The 19,247-nt window shown below is 39.5% G+C and overlaps 1 protein-coding gene across 2 annotated transcripts in view; it reads right to left on the bottom strand.

Annotated features, from left to right (window-relative positions):
* Window positions 1-1,645: 1,645 nt before the first annotated feature.
* LOC139119351 (uncharacterized) overlaps window positions 1,646-19,247 on the bottom strand; it is a 53,641-nt gene continuing 36,039 nt past the window's right edge. For both annotated transcript variants that reach the window (XM_070683131.1, XM_070683130.1), the window contains exon 9: window positions 1,646-2,688. The gene's annotated coding sequence lies outside the window, so the exon portion shown is untranslated. The remainder of the gene's footprint in view (window positions 2,689-19,247) is intronic.

Here is a 19,247-nt window from a genome sequence, read left to right on the forward strand (position 1 = left end):
GCGGGGACTAAAAAATATCATTTGATAATATCAAGAGACTTCCTTGCAGCACTTGTGTACTGAAATCGATTGACAATATATCACAAAATCTTCAGCAATGAGTACAAATCAAATCAAAACGCATGTAGATCACTTAGCACATTGACACATGAACGACCCAGTCACTGTATTTATCTATATATTTTTAGTGTTTTCTCCCATGTATCAGCTACGGTTTATCAATTGCCTCCCAAATAGCAGAATGAAATGTTCAGTCTTTCCGTTCTAAACAAACTATGACAAGGTTGTATTTATAACTAACTACTGATCATTTCATCAGCTGTAACAGTATAGGGCAAGAACCAATGATGACACCAGAGAAAAACAGCCCACAAATTAAAGCTGCAAGCAGCATTGTCGGTGCCCAAGCCCTATTGGTTAGCCCAGAATTACATATGCAGATGAATAATGAGGCGGTCATGTTGCATAGTAATCTTGAATAATCAGTATCCATACTGTACCATAATGAATGAGGTCTGGTCGTGTGACATATTGACAATTGATTTCTATCTCATAGTACTGACTGTGTTCAAATGTTTAACAATGGCACTTAATATGCAAAAGAAGTACATGACCTTACATCACCTGCATACTGGTTTTCGTTTACATCAGATATGGCATCCACACACCTGTTCCATGATACAAATCACCATGCCAACACTAAAATTTTACAAATACTGGTCTATAATCTCAAATAAGTTGCTTAAAACTTCATTTTAACAAAAACACTTTCATGAAAACACCTTAATATCAGCAGAACAATTCCATAAAATCTGCAAATTATGCCAATAAAATTCAAGTGAAATGTTCAATAAAACTCCTTTTAAAAGATCATCTGTATGCATTTGATTGGAACTGAATAATTTTTAAACTTGAGATAAAAACAGCTGTTAAAATATGAACATTAAGAACCTTAGCGCACTGGCTGCTAGATGTCATTGAAATCTTAAAATTGAATTTATAGTAGAAACCTGGCAATTGAAATCAATCTTAGAGCCGAGGTATATACATTAAAGTTCATTGGAATTGAAATCCTCAAAAAATACAAATATGCAAATTTTACCATAATTTCACTAAAACTGACTCACATCTTCCCTAGGGACCTGCATACCAAATTTCAAACTAATCAAACCAGCAGTTTCTTCAAAAGAGACTTCTGGCAATTGAAATCAATCTTAGAGCTGAGGTATAGACATTAAAGTTCATTGGAATTGAAATCCTCAAAAATACAAATATGCAAATTTTACCATAATTTCACTAAAACTGACTCACATCTTCCCTAGGGACCTGCATACCAAAATTCAAACTAATCGGACCAGCAGTTTCTTCAAAAGAAACTTTTGACCAAACAAGCAAAAATTGTCACAAAATACAAATGTGAAAATTTCACCGCAGTGTGAACAAACCCCGACTTGGGTCATCCTATGTACTTGTACATCAAATTTCAAGGAAATGTGACCTGCGGTTTTAGAGACGACAACGCATGTTTGACCACTGACAGAACCCATTGATTGTTTGTCACTGTCTGCCATTCGGTGGTGAAGTGACAAGACGCCCCCCAGGCGGGGGAGGGCTACTGGGGAGTCAGAGCGCTGCCCTTTTGAGCCGGAACCCGAAGACCCCGAAGGAGGAGACTGTTTCTTGTTTTTTTTTTTTCGGTCGTCTTTATTATAGGGCTGGGAGCGTGATTTAAAGGATTTATTAGACACTTTGCCCTTGTATTTGGACTTGTTGGAAACCTGTTTAGGGTGCCGAGTGCCAGAGTTGTCCAACTTACAAGAGTCTCGATCGAAGAGCCATGCACATGGCCGGCGACTGAATAGAACCGGGACCACTTGCTACAAAATCAAACTCTATAAAAAATCGCCAAAACACCAGAAAAGCGTATAAAAACGCACTAGAATGGTAATAAAGGAACCCAAAAGGGAAAATATGACTTAGCTGACTTTCCTGAACGGAGCAAACAGCTGTGGCGACGGTCGCAGTACGGAGCAGCAAAAATCACCGTGTGATTTTCAGCGTGCAGAAAAAGTAACTGGCGAGTTAGGGAGTACTGTGACGTAATCACAGTAGGATTAAGGGGAGTAAGCTCTAATTTTCTGCAGGAAGGAGCTCGTGAAGAGAATAATCCATATAGTCACTGGGTGAGTATTCTGATTGAACAGAAAAACGTGGCAGTAGAAAAGAGGCTGAACAACACAGGATGAAAACCATAGCTCTGGAAACATGACAGCTACATGTTAACTCGTCAAGTGCTGAATATAGAACTGACGGGTGGACTAACACATGGGGTTAAACATAGACTAATTCATTTGCATATTCAGCGGAGAAAATGAGATGTTATATAGCTGGCTTTTCATGGTTATGGAGGGTACAGTAATATATCACAGAAAGTCGGTGTTTACTTATGAGCATAACAGGAATAGCAGTTTCACTTTGTTAAATATGTATTCCTGACATAATCCCTAACGTTTCTCCATGTCCTGTGAGCCAAACAGGGTTCACTTTGAATGCACTTCTCTATGTTATGCTTTCCAGGTAATTTCTTCAATAGAATGAATTCTTCTAAGTATTCTGAAGTTGCAACAGCTGCTTTCTCAATGCTTGACCATGGCTTCCTCTTTATTTTGGATCGACCACTGCGTTTCTCTGCAATAAACAAATATGTGTTACATGTCATTTTTTGAATTGTCATTTATGCCTTAAGATGAATTAAGATACAATACCTACCTGGTGACTTTTAGGAACTTCCTACTAAATGCCTCCAATTTGCAAGTTAAATTGAGAATCATACCCATTCACCTTTCAGCCCTATGACCAATCTGATTAAAATCAGCTGTAGTGATGTGCTTGGTATTTTGTCCTTATCTGTTGTGGTCTTTAACGTACATGTGTCCTCGCCTCACTACATCTGAACCTGCGTTTTTTTTTAAAGTAAACTACTCAACCAATCACAATGTGACTTGATCACCGCTTTAGGCTTTCCTCTATTGAGACTAACATAACAGACACTCTGATTGGATAGTCGTAGCGAGAGATGTAAATGATATCTGCTACGGCGCAGGTTCAGAAGTAGTGTGGCGAGGACGAGCGCTGGTAAGTAAACGACCACAACGGATGAGGGCGAAAATACCTAGCACATCACAACAACTGATTTTAATCAGATTGCCCTATGACCCTTATGGCACGCCCTCAACTGTATAACCACAGACAGTGGAGTAAGAGGCACATGTAACTGCGGCAAACATCAAAGGACCGCTTCATTTATCTTGTGCAATCTGGGTTATAAACAAATATCAACATAAACGATTAGAATAGTACTACATGATGACGTCACATCGCCGCCATATTTGAGACCTGTTCGCGGTAGTTGTGTGCTACAGTTCTCTCGGGAATGCGCAAATTTGCTTCCAAGAACAGGTGTCATTTTTTCAATAAAGATATTTGGTTAGTTATAGCTTCAATATTCAAGGGTAAATTGGTAAATTATTTTATGCTTACAATTGTATTGTTTCTTTGGAATTGTCGCTTCTTTGTGTACATCATTGTTTAGCTGTGCACCTTTGACAGAATGAATGTATGTGATCACGATGACCAGATGTGTCAAATTTGTACCAATCTTCTCCTATGGTAAAACACCAATGTAGCACTGGATACAACCAAATCATCTTTTATTGATTAGGAATTGCCTAGCGTGTGTGATTTGAAATAGGAGAGGAGAATATAGGATATTTTTTCAAGGGAAAGGTAAGTTTCTTGTACGATATTTTTAGTCATCGTCAGCACCATATCGTCATTTATTGATACCTGAAAATGTACCTGAGCAGCTTTGTACTGATTGTCTCCCTGAAGTTGAATATCAATCAAGCTATAACCACAAGCAATAGTCATTTTATTATTTTGGAATGGGACAATTGAGATGATTTTCCTGCCATTGATATATCTGAAATGATTTTTTGTTTGAAAATTTTGTTGTGTTTACAATCTTTTCAATCAACGACGCCATATTGTCATTTATTGTTACCAGACCAAGTAAGTAAAAGCAAGATAAGTTTGTACAGAATGCCCTCCATGAGTTGAAAAAAATATTAAGTGAGCTGCAGCCACAACCAGCTGTGAGTGATTTTGAATGCCGGCAGAAAAAAACTGATTGTTTTTTTATTGTTTTACGCAGTCCCTCCACACAGGGACCATGTGTTACGATCTTTCAATGCCTTCAAGCTTTGACTACATGTTTCTCCAGTAGGTTGACTGAAAGACAAACTTTGTATGATTTTCCCCCTTTGCACATGGATTTTCTTCTCCTTTGCTCCACTCATCGACAGCTTCAATATCACTATCTGCTAATGCTATGTGAGAAAACAAATTGTAAACATCCTGCACACAATCTCGCACGTTATCGTAACAGAGATGGCAAAACGTGAGCATATATTTGCATTATCTCGAGGCTCCTCATATAGAAAGTGTGAGATAGCACGTGAATTGAAGGCGCGAGTCATCCGCCACTGAATTTAAGCTTGTTAGTGTATTAGAGACATGTTATCCGAACAGGATAAACATACTAAATCCAGATTATAACCCGGTTTAACACAAAGAAAATGGCCAAATTACCGCCAGTTACATGTCTCTCTCACTCCACTGTCTATCTTGGGCAACAACAACAACATCCACCACAGAGTGGACAGACATTGTAAGTGACTAAACAGATGTTGAAACAGAAACCCCCTGCCACTTAACGTGGTCTCACAAGGTGTAGAAGGTTAACAAATGTGACAAATGTATGATGTAAACGTTACCTACCATGGTAGGACGAAAAGTCTGTGTGAGAAAGAAGACTGAAGCCCTCCCTGACCTTGGAGTGGATTCACAAGGTAGGAAGTTTAGTCAGAAAACGCCAACAACAACCTAAAAAATAGTGTCAATGACACTGTGCTTCCATTTGAAAGACAGTAACCTGCTTTCTAACATAGGAAATATGCAGCACAGCATCTTCTATTGCATTATAACTTGACACTGCTCAATGCTTTACAGTACAATCAGATGTCTATCAGATCTATACCAGTAGCTGGTTTCATCAAATTTGGTGAAGTAGTTTTTCAGTTATGTCACTAATTACAAAACTTAATCAAATATCCAAATGAGCAGTTAGTTAATCTTACACTGCAGAATGCTTCACAGTACAGTCAGATGTCTATCAGGTCTGTACCAGTGGCAGGTTTCATCAAATTTGGTGGAGTAGTTTCTAAGTTACATGGCTAATTACAAAAGTTCATTAAATATGCAAATTAGCACTTTAGCAGATTATTGACATGACACTTATAACATCATCATAATGATATGAGATTGACATCAGCATGAACTTTCATGAACTTCTGTGCAGTAGTTCTTGATAAATGTCAACACTGTCATTTATGTCTCTATGGGAAACTGTTCTTTGAAAAAATTAAATCTTTGATAATTTCATTAATATACAAGCCACACCCACCCAAACCTTCTCAGTTCTTGCCATTTGTGATCTGAACCTGTGTACCAAATTTGGTTGAAATCTGTTCAGTCGTTCTTGAGATATCGTGTATAAAGACAGACAGACAGAGAGACAGACACATACACAGAGATTGCTAAAACATGAGCCCACGTGCAGACTTTGATACTCAGGCTATCAGCGTTATCTCACACTTCCTTTCACTAAAAAAAATATGTTCAAGGCCGGTGTGCTCACATCGGTTTAAATTCAGTTGATTCAAGAGAAATTCGACAAGATGAACAAGAATATTACAAAAGCAAATTCCTTAGGACTGTTACTGAAAAGCTAGATAGGTCAGTGTTGTTATTTTGACAAAGTCAGTTCCAATTTTCTGAACTTTTAATTCTGCATTGATCCTTCCACTTGGCCCCATACTGAGATTTTCGATTAATGCTATCAGTACTATCATTCAGATATAAACAAATAGTGAAATGCCTTTCACTGTGGGGGTGATTATGACATCTGGAATTATGCTAGATCCAAGTGTCCATCAGTTCTTGTGTGTCTTACATGGAAAAGCTCGAAAGATTGGTCCGTGATGAAAAAATTAACCCAGCTTTGTTTTCTGGGTCAAATTTTACTTCAGATTGACACCAAATATGACAAAATTATGTTACAGCCTTCAACACTGCCCTACAACAAATCCTAGGTTTGTATAGGTCATTTAAGGTCAAAGATTAATAAAATTACCTAAATATACAAATTTAGAGGTTTCCCCAACACTTTCAGAAGAAGATTTATCTAATAGTATCCAACAGGGCTTCTATACCAAATTACAAAGCTATCAGACAAATAATTTTTGAGAACAATTTATCTTGACTAAATAAGAAAAAATTTCCCGAAAATGGCAATTTTACGATTTTTGTCATAATTTCAACAAATAAAACAGCTAAAAGCCTTGCAAAACATCCAAAGAAAAATCTTGACAGCAATAGGGAAAGTGGTTTAAGAAAAGACAAATTTTTAATAAAAATGAGGAAAATAACAAAAAATGGGGAAAAAATTACCCCAAAAATATGAATACGCAAGTTTCACTATGATTTGAACAAATTGGACTTGGGTCACTCTTATGAGTATGCATATCAAAATTCAAAGCACTTGGACTAGCAGTTTCAGAGATATTAATTTTTGACCAAAAATGTGAAAAATTGCCCCAAAAATACATGCATGCAAATTTCTTCATGATTTGAACAAACCTGATAGAGGTCATCTCCAGGAACCTCTATATCAAATTTCTTAACAATAGGACAAGCGGTTTGAGAGAAATTGATTTTTGACCAAAAATAAAGAAAAATAACAAAAAATTCATACAAAATAGAAAATTTCACGTATGAGCCCAAAATTGCAAAAATCACAAAAGGTCTGACTAAGGGCTAAACATGCCAATTATCAAGGAATTCAACCAGTAATTGTAAAGTTTTTCAGTTGCATCCATTTTCACAAAAAATCTACCTCATTTGCATATTTTTGGTGATGACGTCTTCATTTGAACAAAATCCCATCTACAGGCCAGTACACATCTACACACCAAGTGGCAAGGTAATAGTAGCAGTGGTTCCCAAGATTTGGCATTGAACGGACGTACATACATACATACATACATACATACATACATACATACATACATACATACATACATACAGACAACATACAGACGCCATGACCGATCAACCCCTATAGCTTCCATGGTATATATACATATACCAAATGGAAGCTAAAAAGTTGAATCGAGATGGGAGTGACGAGAAAACACTACAGAAAACACCCAGCACCACTCCCCAACAGGATGAACAGTGGGGAATACTGGGTAACTGACACACTGGAAAAAAAACCAGAAAATTCCCCCTGTATTTTACTTTCTATTAATAGTAGTAACCTCTTTTTCATCAACATAAGCCAGACCTCTATACCTCCTTTTATCGCTGAATATTCAAATTTTGTCCAGGTGTTAACTGCCAACAATACCGCATACATGTCAGTCCGAACTTTAGCGCAAACGTAGTCTGCCAAAATTCAGCCTCCTGCACCGAAAACTGTACACCCAGAGAGCCCGTAAAACAAAAAGTCTCTCATAAATACAGCAACCTCTAAATCACAAGTGAGGGAAAGGTGAGAGGGAGGTGTTGATGAAAAAGAGGTAAGTATTATTAATAGAAACTAAAATACAGGGGGAATTTACTGTTTCTATGTCATAATAATATACCTCTTTTTCCTCAACATAAGCCAACAGAGTCCCAAGGTAAACCAAGGAGGCGGGACTTGGAAATAGGAAATAAGTGAAAAAAGGTTCTTACTTGTTCTGAGCCACTCTAAGAGCAACACAAACAGAACCCGAGGAGAACATACCCTCTGACTCAGATGTCATATCCCTGAGATATAAGTAAAAGTATTCTGAGACTTTCATTGAACTGCAGCCGGCACCTAAGAAATAGAGGCATCTGCGAATAAGGACCAAGAAGATGCTACAGCCCGCACCTCATGAGAATTCACCCTGGCCTAGACTAAAGACTCCTGTGATGGGTCTGAGTAGGCAAACTTAATTGTCTCAACAATCCATCTAGATATAGTGGCGGGAGTCAAAGACATACCAGGTGACTTCCTGAGAGGAAAAAAGAGTCGCGTCTGACTCCCCCTCCTCGCCTTGGTCATTTCTAAATAATACTTGAGAGCTCTGACAGGACATAACAATCTATCTGGAGAACTCTCGCCCACCAGCTTGTCAACTAGGAATAACCAATGGCGAAGGTGGTGACTGGCCACCGAATTAACGACCAGAAAGGAGGGTTTCGTCAACAAAATAACATTATCTGCTGACCACTGACAACGCGATGGCGCTATAATTGTTTTTATAGGCAAAGCATATAATTCAGTCTGCCAAAGGCGGTCGTAGAGTCAACAAAAATACAGCTTAGAAGGTAGCAGACGTCAACTCAGCTGACTGTAAAGGTACGTAAAGGACTTGCACTAAAAATGCAACACCAGCGAACGACTCCACTGAGGTGTCAAAGATAAGAAGCTGGTCTTGCCAAAGCAAGGTTGTCAAAATAGAAATAGACTGATTCTCTTAACAAATGAAAAGATGTTACCTATAGTTGACTACAAGCCTTAAAAGTGGTAACAGACGCTTTCTTCTCTCTGACCAAGAAGAGAAAAAAGTCTGCTAATCCAGGAGGCCTTGGTTTGAGAAAATTAACCGCCCTTGCCTCACACCGATGACAGAAGGTGCAATAATTGGCGTCAAATGACACTGTGGAAGACGCCAGTCTGTGCTCTGAAATGTGAGAGTCTACTGTAGGAAAATCTCTTGCTGCAGACTCTCTGTCTGATAATCCCAAAGCATGAAGGAGGATATGATGAGGATATGGAGGAGGACATAGCTTGCCTGGAAGACAGAATACTGGGATAGCTAATGGCTGTGCACTAGTAACTGTAGTAACTAGGAAAAACATAGCCAATTTGGTCACATGAGAGCTATCAGGATCACCTCCCGAACATCCAACTCCACCCTTGTGCAAGAAGTGGTAGAAGGACAGAAAGGATACTCGCACATCCCTGTCCAAAAGACCAAAAGGGTGTCTCAGAACTTGCTGTTCTGTTCTAGATCCACATGAACCAGAAATACCAGTTTCCCCGATGCAAAATGGGTCTAAGTGGGCCTGACTGCTTAGCCACAGCCTGGGAGAAATCCCCCTGAGAGCTCCCTTGACAGACTCCACACACTGTGCCAGGCAATGTACCCACCCTCCACCCCCAGTTAACACTGACTGAGGTCTGGAGAGTGGTAGCTTGAGCTCCCTGTAAAAAGGGGAAAAGCCAACAGATGACAAAAAAACTGTCTGCAAACCCGAATTTATGAGAAAAACAGGATGCTAGGACAGACAAACACCCTACAATAACAAAGTAGATGCACTACGTGTAGCTAGTGATACTACTCCATTGTAGCGTGACCGTTAACTTGACTGCAATCTGCACCAGGCCAACTAATGACAAGATCAATGGTCTTGGCCAAATAGCCCCCCCCCCCCCCCGACCTTTTTAGCAGCTCTTGAATTATTATTATTAAAACAATAATAATCGACTATTCACAAGAGTGGTTAGTGCAAATAGCACTCCACATTGCTGCTAAAAGGACGAGTAGGATTGATTTGCACACCCATGCAATAAATAAATAGTTGGTGCAGTCTCCCAAAAATAAACAGTATAATTGATAAAACCCTGGGAAAAACGCACAGGTCTGCTAAGTAGCGAAGCCACTTCTATGCTGGCTGTGATAAAGGCAGTACTGTCTGCTCAAAACAAGTTCTCAGCTCCATTGTAATGGCAACGGAGAACAAACAAGAGTATTGCTGAAATGGCACCTAGGTAAATCGGCACCTGGGTATCCCTGCCATATGCAGATGTACCCTACAGCAGACCGGAGGTCAAGCAAGAGGTTGTGTTTGGAAAACCCGGGCTTGACACTCAGCCAAATAATCCACTGGTCCAAGGACCAGTAGTGTTTTGTTTTCACTGGTCCTCAATAAAATTTGGTGGTCCTGACCATGTACAGTGCACAAAAGAACAGAGAAAGAAGTTAAAGCTCCATCAACTGTAACTTTCAACTATTTGTTATTTATTTTTCGCAAGCCAAAAAACATGAGGAAAGGCTCAGTATTTATCTTATCAATACACATTATAAACTTTACTGTCGTATTTGTTATTGTTGAAAATTATTAAATTCAAAGCCATTCATAATGACCATTATCATAAAATCTTGTTCAAATTAATGCTACTTGTTACATGGATGTGTCACCTTATCTGGTTATAGCCCCGCTGTACGCTATTGTATAGTGCCAAAGTAGCCATAGTTCGGAACTGTAACGTGAACCTTTGAAAAAATACTATTTATCCGTTGGACTAACCATAGACAGTAAACAAGTCATCGTTGATGACACAGTCCCCGCTTGTCTAATTTATTATAATCTTTGGCGTCTAGGCAGCTGTAGAATGACATTGATGCAACTTGAGTCAGGCTTGTGACTTGCAAACGAAAGTTATAGGAGCAGCATTCAATAAATGACCAATTAATTACTTTTTGTGCACATGCAGGTCGTAGTGATTTGCCTTTGTGCCAAGTTTGAACAAAATCAGTTCACAGCTGTTACAGTTATGGTACAAAGACATGTAAAATTGCCAAAAACATGACTGCCTTGCAGCCATTATATTGGATCGTATTGCGATATAAATTGGCGTGCACATGTAGGTCATAGTGCTTTGCCTTTGTGCCAAGTTAAATCAGTTCATGGCTGTTTGAGCTATGGCTCTAAGTCACGAAAATTTGCAACAAAATGGCCGCCTCGCTACCATATTCGGTCATATCGTGAAATAGATTCATGTGCATATGTGGGTCATAGGGCTTTGCCTTTGTGCCAACTTTGAACAAAATCAGTACATGGATGTTTGAGTTATGGTCCAAAGTCACGAAAATTCGCAAAAAATGGCCGCCTCACGACCTATTCGGTCATATCGTGAAATAGATTCATGTGCATATGTGGGTCATAGGGCTTTGCCTTTGTGCCAACTTTGAACATAATCAGTACATGGATGTTTGAGTTATGGTCCAAAGTCACAAAAATTCGCAAACAAAATGGCCGCCACACGACCATATTCGGTCGTATCGTGAAATGAATTTATGTGCACATGTGGGTCATAGGGCTTTGCCTTTGTGCCAACTTTGAACAAAATCAGTACATGGATGTTTGAGTTATGGTCCAAAGTCACGAAAATTCGCAAACAAAATGGCCGCCTCACGACCATATTCGGTCGTATCGTGAAATAAATTTATGTGCACATGTGGGTCATAGGGCTTTGCCTTTGTGCCAAGTTTGAATGGAATCAGTGCATGGATGTTTGAGTTATGGTCCAAAGTCACGAAAATTCGCAAACAAAATGGCCGCCTCGCGACCATATTCGGTCGTATCGTGAAATAAATTTATGTGCACATGTGGGTCATAGGGCTTTGCCTTTGTGCCAAGTTTGAATGGAATCAGTGCATGGATGTTTGAGTTATGGCTCAAAGTAACGAAAATACGCAAAAAAATGGCCGCCTCGCGACCATATTCGGTCGTATCGCGAAATAAATCGATGTGCATCTGTATGCCATAGTGCATTACCTATGTGCCAAGTTTGAACGAAATCGGTTCAGTAGTGTCTGAGAAACGGCTCCGGACGGACGGACGGACGGACGGGACCCATTCTATAAGTCCCCGCCGGACTGCGTCCGCGGGACTAAAAAGTCTATGGACTACCTCCGAAGAGTTTTTACTGGTCCGAGCTAGAATTTACAGGCCTCAGGCCTGCGGACCAGCGTGAGTGTCAAGCCCTGAAAACAAGCTCTTCTACCCTTAGAACGACAAGTCTTACTAACTCAGAAAGTAGACTTGGTTAGACAACCCCAAGAGAAAATTCTTATAACAATAGTCTGAAAAGAATTTTCCACAAGTCCAGTCCTAATAATTAGAAACTAGACCAAAGGGCACCAGTATTGTGGCCTAACAAGCTGGTCAAACTTGTGGCCCATATATATTTAAATGTATAGCAAAATGAATAACATCCACTAACATAATATCCAGTTTGCGAAGCAGCAAACCTGAGGATATTAAAAAATGGAGTGATATATCAATAAAACTAATAAAAGTTTTATAGTTTTCCCTCTTGTGATCAAAATTACACATGAAGAGTAATAAATAGATTGTACTAACCAGTGACAAATTTGACCTGGATAGATTTACAGTAATTTCACAAATTCCCAGTCCCACAGACGAGCAAATTTGTGAAAGTTAAACTAAGGTAAGTCTATAATACAGGGTTCTCCCATAGAACAATTATAGAGTCATGACTAATTTCCATAACAATGTACATTATTGTTATGATAATGAATTTTGGCTGTTTGCCAAAAATAAAGGATGGAAATCACTACTCTATAATACTCTGAGGCGACCACTGTAAATAGCTGGAAGACTATGACCTGTATAAGATGCATAGCAATTAAAAATCCCTTCCATCAGCCAGTGCCAAGGCACCAGGAAACTTGTAGAAGCTAGAGTAAGGGCAAAGAAAACAATAAAACTCTGCAAAGCTTATTGTCTTGCCCAAGAGGTTGGAAATAACAGTGGAAGGACTATACACTTATACTGTAGAAGTGATTCAAACCCTCAAAAATTGATTCGCCAACTTGCCCCTCTGACTAAGGTGGTACAACACCAAAGACTGGGGGAGAAGGGGCAGGAATAAATATTGCATCGGAGAGGAAAATCCCCTACCGAACAGAACCTCATGTACGGCGCAGACAGGTTACTTCAGCTTATAAAAACTGAACACCTGCTGCCATTTCCCAAAAAAGAAGGCAACCCCCAATTTTTGTTGAACAAGCAACGCAAAGTCCAATAGCCCCAAGGCGGGAGGGAAATAAGGGAATACATGTAGGTTGAAGAACGAATCGAACGGACTTGGCACTGCATAATGACCAACAGCAAGTCCGTGTATGCCCTTGAGTCTAAAGACACCAAGGAATAATTGTGTCAACACAATGCAAGAGGAAACCTTTATACCAAAGATTATGTCTGTGATGGATCTGAACATAGCATAAATAGCACGAATGAATGGTAGGTGACTGCAAGGAGACAGCCTAGCTCTCGGATTTGAGTCCACGAAAACTGAAGGAGCGGAAACCGCACTGCCTGCTGCCTGTAGTGGAGACGTACGTACCCCCAAAACAGATCCCTTGTCGGCGAGTAACCGGTCGATTTGAAACAGGCCCACATGAAAAATAATTACTGCTGGGAAGACCCAATTCTGTCGTCAAACCGACTAAAATCCCAAATAACCCCAGAACGTATGGGGAAAAACTATTGACAAGGAGGCATGCGACTGGAAATCCCGCAAAATATCCAAAATTGTAACTCAATAAAGCCGTCGCTGTGTGTTGAGACCCAGCAGCAGCCATAACATAAAACATAACTGCCGACCTCGAAAGTTGATGGCAATCCTGGCTCACCAGTAACCCTATCCGTGGCCGAGCTATGTAAGCGGTCCGAAATCAACAGTCTGCGCCACCAAACTGCGCCGGCGCATTTTCAATGTGCGCCGTCAATCTGCGCCCCTATTCTGCGCCCATACAGTAACTGCGCCCTCGACCTGTGCCTTAAATCTGCGGATATCGAGCCGAACTCTTTAACTGTGCCTTCTATGATAAATATCATAGAAATAGCTGTGTTTCTCATTGATGGAATGTGGCTAAATATCGAGGATGGGGAATTTTCAGAACCATGACAAAAATAACTCGCGTTTCGTCGGATATAGTGGCTTCGAGTGCGACACTTCCAACGAATTTTGAATACCATTCAATATTTATAGGTCCTAATATCCTTAGCTTTTGAATATTCCAATGATTTAAAACCGCCAGTTAGTGTTAAATCCCTGGAACTTCATTTTAAATTAAGGCTAATTTCGTACTCGACCGGGTCAAGATCACGACGCGACTGCGACTTGACATGACTTAGTATTACTACATCGACGTCCATGCATCCAGTCGCAACACATCACAATACGCGAGGCATGTGTATGCAACCAGAAACGAGAATGGTATCGAACCCAAGTTCAGTCAGCGACAAAAAATGTTCACATGACGATATTCCAGCTAAACTTTCACAAAAACTTATCGAAATATGGCGGGAAAAGGCAGCACTTAGGGCTTCGCGATCGTATGTACACGCCGAAGATGGCAGCTAAAACTATTCTAAGAATTTTTAGCAAACAGGCAATGTTTTGGGAGTAGTGGTAAAAGACATTACGCTCAGAATTTTTGCGAAACATCCAACGTCTGTAGTATGGGTTTTAGACTAATCGCCAAGTACAGCGTAGCTGAACAGTTTCCGATGCAGTAATAGATGACTGGAAAACAGAACTCATGTAGTCAGCACTCGTGCTAGTTTACTTGCAAGTTTGTGGGGCCGGATTGATAAGACAAGAAAAAAGTTAATGTTGTTCGACCACGGCGTTTCAGAACCTGGTAGGAAACCATTTACCCTTTACTTGCAAGCACATGCTGTTGGGACATGTGGGATGAGTGACGAAATGAAACTAAGATCGCGATTGAGCCAAACTTATCAAGCCAATGAAAAGAGGTCTTATTAAAGAATGAAAATCAGGCGTTGCTATGGTTGCATCACGTCTCAGCTCTGTAAGCTGATACTGCGCGGAAACTAAGATTAGAGTTGTGCAGACTGCGTCGTTCGACCCGGACCTTTCATTTTTTTTTGCGGGAATCCCGCAGCACTCGGCAGAACACTGACGGCCAACTAAAGACATCCCTTCGCCAATGAAATTGCCAAACTAAAGTTTTTGTCGCCATTTGAAATTATTTGTAGTTTTTTGGCGAACTGGCGATCGGGTAGCGTGAGCCCTGCCCTTGAGGTCTATGCTCAAATCTAACGATTTGCATTCTATTTACGGCTATATCTCTCTTGTAAATAATGGTACGTACGTACTGGCTAGGCCGCGTACGATTACTTTAAACGTATGCGGAAGCCATATGGGAGAAACCATATCACGTTCTTTACACTTGTCGCAAGGATCGGAGGTCAAATTAAGTTAGCAATTGTACTCTGCATACGCAAATCTGGGTACTCGGACTTTCAAGTCCGACTAGGTCTTTGAACTCAGAGTATATACTTTGAAGTATTCTTACGCCGTTGACAACTCCTGTGAAGATCGTTGCAGATGGCCGAGTCTCACTTTTGCTTAGTAATCTTACGCCGTTTACAACTGTGAAGATCGTTGCAGCAATTTGCCCAACATCTTAATAAATCGATTGGTTCTAGATTTATCAATGACAGATGTGATTAATGGGCGCAGAATAGGGGCGCAGGTTGACGGCGCAGAATAGGGGCGCAGATTGACGGCGCACATTGAAAATGCGCCGGCGCAGTTTGGTGGCGCAGACTGCTGATTTCGGACCACTTACATACCTGCGTGGCCTGGTGAAGCAAATCATCCGAAATGGCCGTCAAAAACGACGACTCCTCAGACGAAGGACTTGAAAAATTCCGACATGGAGTGGAGAAGGACAGCTGCAAACCACGCATCGCTGCCATCTTGAACGAACTCCCTAGCTACCTCGGAAAGAATACCAGTCTTGTACACAGGCCTCGAAGCTGCCTGCGTACACGAAAACAAACGTTGAGAAAAATGCTTCCCTCAACAACACTCTGCAAAATAGAAAGGGCAGAAAATCACTCTTCTAACTCAAGTTTCGGCAGAAAAACACACCAAAACCGACAAACACAAAGTCACAGACAAAATATGCTGAGAAAAAGACTGACATCAAAACCAAAGATGGAGGCCTACACTACCGACACTGCGTGTATAGTAGCATGTTGAAGAACCGGCGCTGAAAAGTTTTCAGACAGGACAAAAATCGAAAAGAGAGACAAGAGAGAGACCGTAGACAAAAGAGAGACCGTAGCTACTTAGCTACGGTCCATAGATAAAATCTCGAACGGGCAATGCTCTCACAGTGTAACAGGAAAAAGGAGGCTGAAAAATACTGCCAATGATACAGAGTTAGTTCACATTTGAATCATTCAAGAGTAAATACTTAATCTGCAATTTGAAAACTTCTTGTAAATTTCAAGCTTGGATTAAAATATCTACATGTACTTAAGGTATTCCTAAGATATGCTAAATTTTGCTCTGTGTGAGTTGAGTTGGTTCAGCTATGATTGCATATTTCACTAAACTTACAACATAAATTACTCTTAAAGTATAGCAATCAAGAAATTTTCCCAAAAATCTTCTTCATTTGAAACTTTTTCTGGACTATCTATACCTATGTTTACTTAACCGGAACACCAGTCTATTTATAGCCAGGAATTTCTGTGTAAACATTACTTACAGCTGCCATCTAATTAAATACCAAATATTGTTTTAAACTGCATAAAGTCAAATTAAAAATAATCAAGCATAAAAATCACTCGAAAGCTACACTTTTGAAATTTAGTTTTCACACATTATGAGAAATCTCTACAACACCCAAAACTTATTTCAAAGTAAAACCAGAATTGAAAGTAATTGGATTGGTGTATTTTGTAATGAAATATTTAAAACCAAAAATAAGAAAAATTGCATCAAAGATACATCATTAGTATTTTCGACATGATATTGGTTAGTTACAATAAGGATAACTCTGACATCCTAAAAATTGAATTCCAAAGCATTTGTACTTGTACTTTCGGAGAAACCTATTTTTGACCAAAACTGACAGAAATTGCCCCAAAAAGGTATCTGAACTAATTTTGTCATAAATTCAACAGATTACAAAGATTGCTGACTGGGGCACACATTGCTATAGTCTCAGTCAACTGTGGCAGTGTTGCAAACTGGCCAAAATTTTTGCCAGACATCAGGACCGGTAACTTTCAAAACTTGCCTGTCCTGCTAGAAAGTTGCCTGTCCGGAAATTTTGACGACTCCGTTCAAAACACCCAAAATCATTATGTACTCAAACTGTAAACAACTGAAACTTGTAAACAACTAAAGATGAACATTAACTTACAAATAAACTAATCTTAGTTCCCACCAAATAGGTGTTAAAATGTTTTTTTATCGAAACTGATAAAGGGGAATAAGGGATTGCTCTAACATGGTAACTCTGTGATGTATGGTCCAAGAAGTAATGTGGTGTACATGTCTTTGAAAAGGACAGATTTCTCTGAAATTACATAGCCGAGGCGTCTGACTCATGACAAAATTTGTCCATGAAATGAAAAGATCAACGCGCCAAACTAAAAAAAACATTGTGGCGCGCAACAAATTAGTTTCAACTATCCAAAACGCAAACAAACAGGCAAAGTCACGACAATTATTTTATTAAGATTATGGTTGCACACTATTACACATCCCCATCGATCTAACATTTGGTAACATGGCCGAACGAACTTCACTAGTTCAAAGGATTGGGTGAAACAATTCACAAGAGCAAAAGAATTTTATTATGAAAATTTTCTGTGCTGAAGATCCTGTTCGTGGCCAATCTTCAGTCATGTACAGAGAGGTAGCCGACTATTTTCGGATTCTACCAGTCGTTTGGTTCAGAAGATAAATAGTGCCAAGAAAAAAGATGCTCAATGCTGTATGGGGGAATGTTTCTGCTAAGATCACAGAAGTGCAAGTGAAAAACAGTGATCGGGCATCGGCGCTGACTTTCAAAACACAGAATCAAGATGCCTTTGGAAAGTTAAACTGATCAAAATATTGCTTAGGCCTACTCCAAGACCAAAATATAACCAAAGTGGTCAATATTGAAGCGAGGTTTCATCCGACATTTCCCAATGAACAAGCTTTATCTGTGAAGAGTATTTAGCGAATTTAGTCATAGGCGGTATAGGCATACTATAGATTTCATGGGCAGCGCCAAGATTTGGTACAATTTTGACATTGCTCGTTCGCAGATGAATTATTTTCAAGGATGGGTTACAACGGCATGATTCCAAGACATCAACATGGTGTATTTCCAGTTTCCTATCATGATATTAAGGGAGTTCCGTATCGATATTTCCAGCGATCAATTCAATGTTTCTCGTGTCAGTATTCTGTTTCCGTCGATCCTTCATCATTGATTACGAACGCAGCATGGCTGGGAATGTCGAGGACCGGTGCTGAACTTAATGTTTTATATCGATAACAATTTGTACGCTTGGTCAGAGTGATACGAGTTTTGCACTTGTTCAGTTTCTCGCCACATTGTTGGCGCGTTGATCTTTACAGTTGTGACAATAGTTTACAAAGTTGCGGTCAGATGCCTCTGCGACAGGGTGTATCTTTTTAGTCGTTGGAAAATTAGGTGATTTCATCAGTATATAAAAAATAGAGTCAAAAACGACTCTGTGCTTCCATTTGAAAGACATATAGCATCCCACAAACCAAACTTCAGAGCAATCAGACAAGAGGTTTCACAGAATTTTTGAAAAATGTTTAAAATTGCCAAAAATTAAAAATGCAAATGGAAATTTCAACCTCACTTTGAACGATTCAAAGTAAAGTTACCCAAAGGAACTTAAATTTAAAATTTCAATGCAATTAGAGACATGTTCCCAAAAAAGTCTGGAAAATAAAAAATTCCTATAAATAGAAAATTGCAAATATCAGCTGTGCAAATACACAGAGGGTATGGTTTCTTTAAAAAATAGCGTCAATAACACTGTAGCTCCCATCCTGGACTATTTAGTGTTTGTTCTCTGGTCAGATATTTGAACATGTGTGGAAAGGATAAAGTGCATGAAGTGAAAATACTTAAATGAAATGTACTGGAGACAGTGAAATATGTTTAATGTAATTATTCAGAATATAAAATGGAAAAAATACAGAATTAGATATATCGAATACTGTGATACAACCATTAACTCAACAAGTCATTTACAATGACATAGTCCCCACTTGTAATAGGAGTATTAGTCTTGATGGGGCAGGAAAATGTGGTCATTAAGAAGTATCACTGGAGTGTATATGTTGAGATCTATGGGCACATAGGTCTATGTCGTTGTTCCCAATTTGAAACACACGAGGCATGTCTAAGTTATGGTTCTAAATCGGGAAAAAGATCAGACCTCTAGCAGTATTGGCCAGCCAAGAAATACATATGCGCATT

Source organism: Ptychodera flava, chromosome 19 (genome assembly GCF_041260155.1).
Source record: "Ptychodera flava strain L36383 chromosome 19, AS_Pfla_20210202, whole genome shotgun sequence".
Lineage (NCBI taxonomy): Eukaryota > Metazoa > Hemichordata > Enteropneusta > Ptychoderidae > Ptychodera > Ptychodera flava.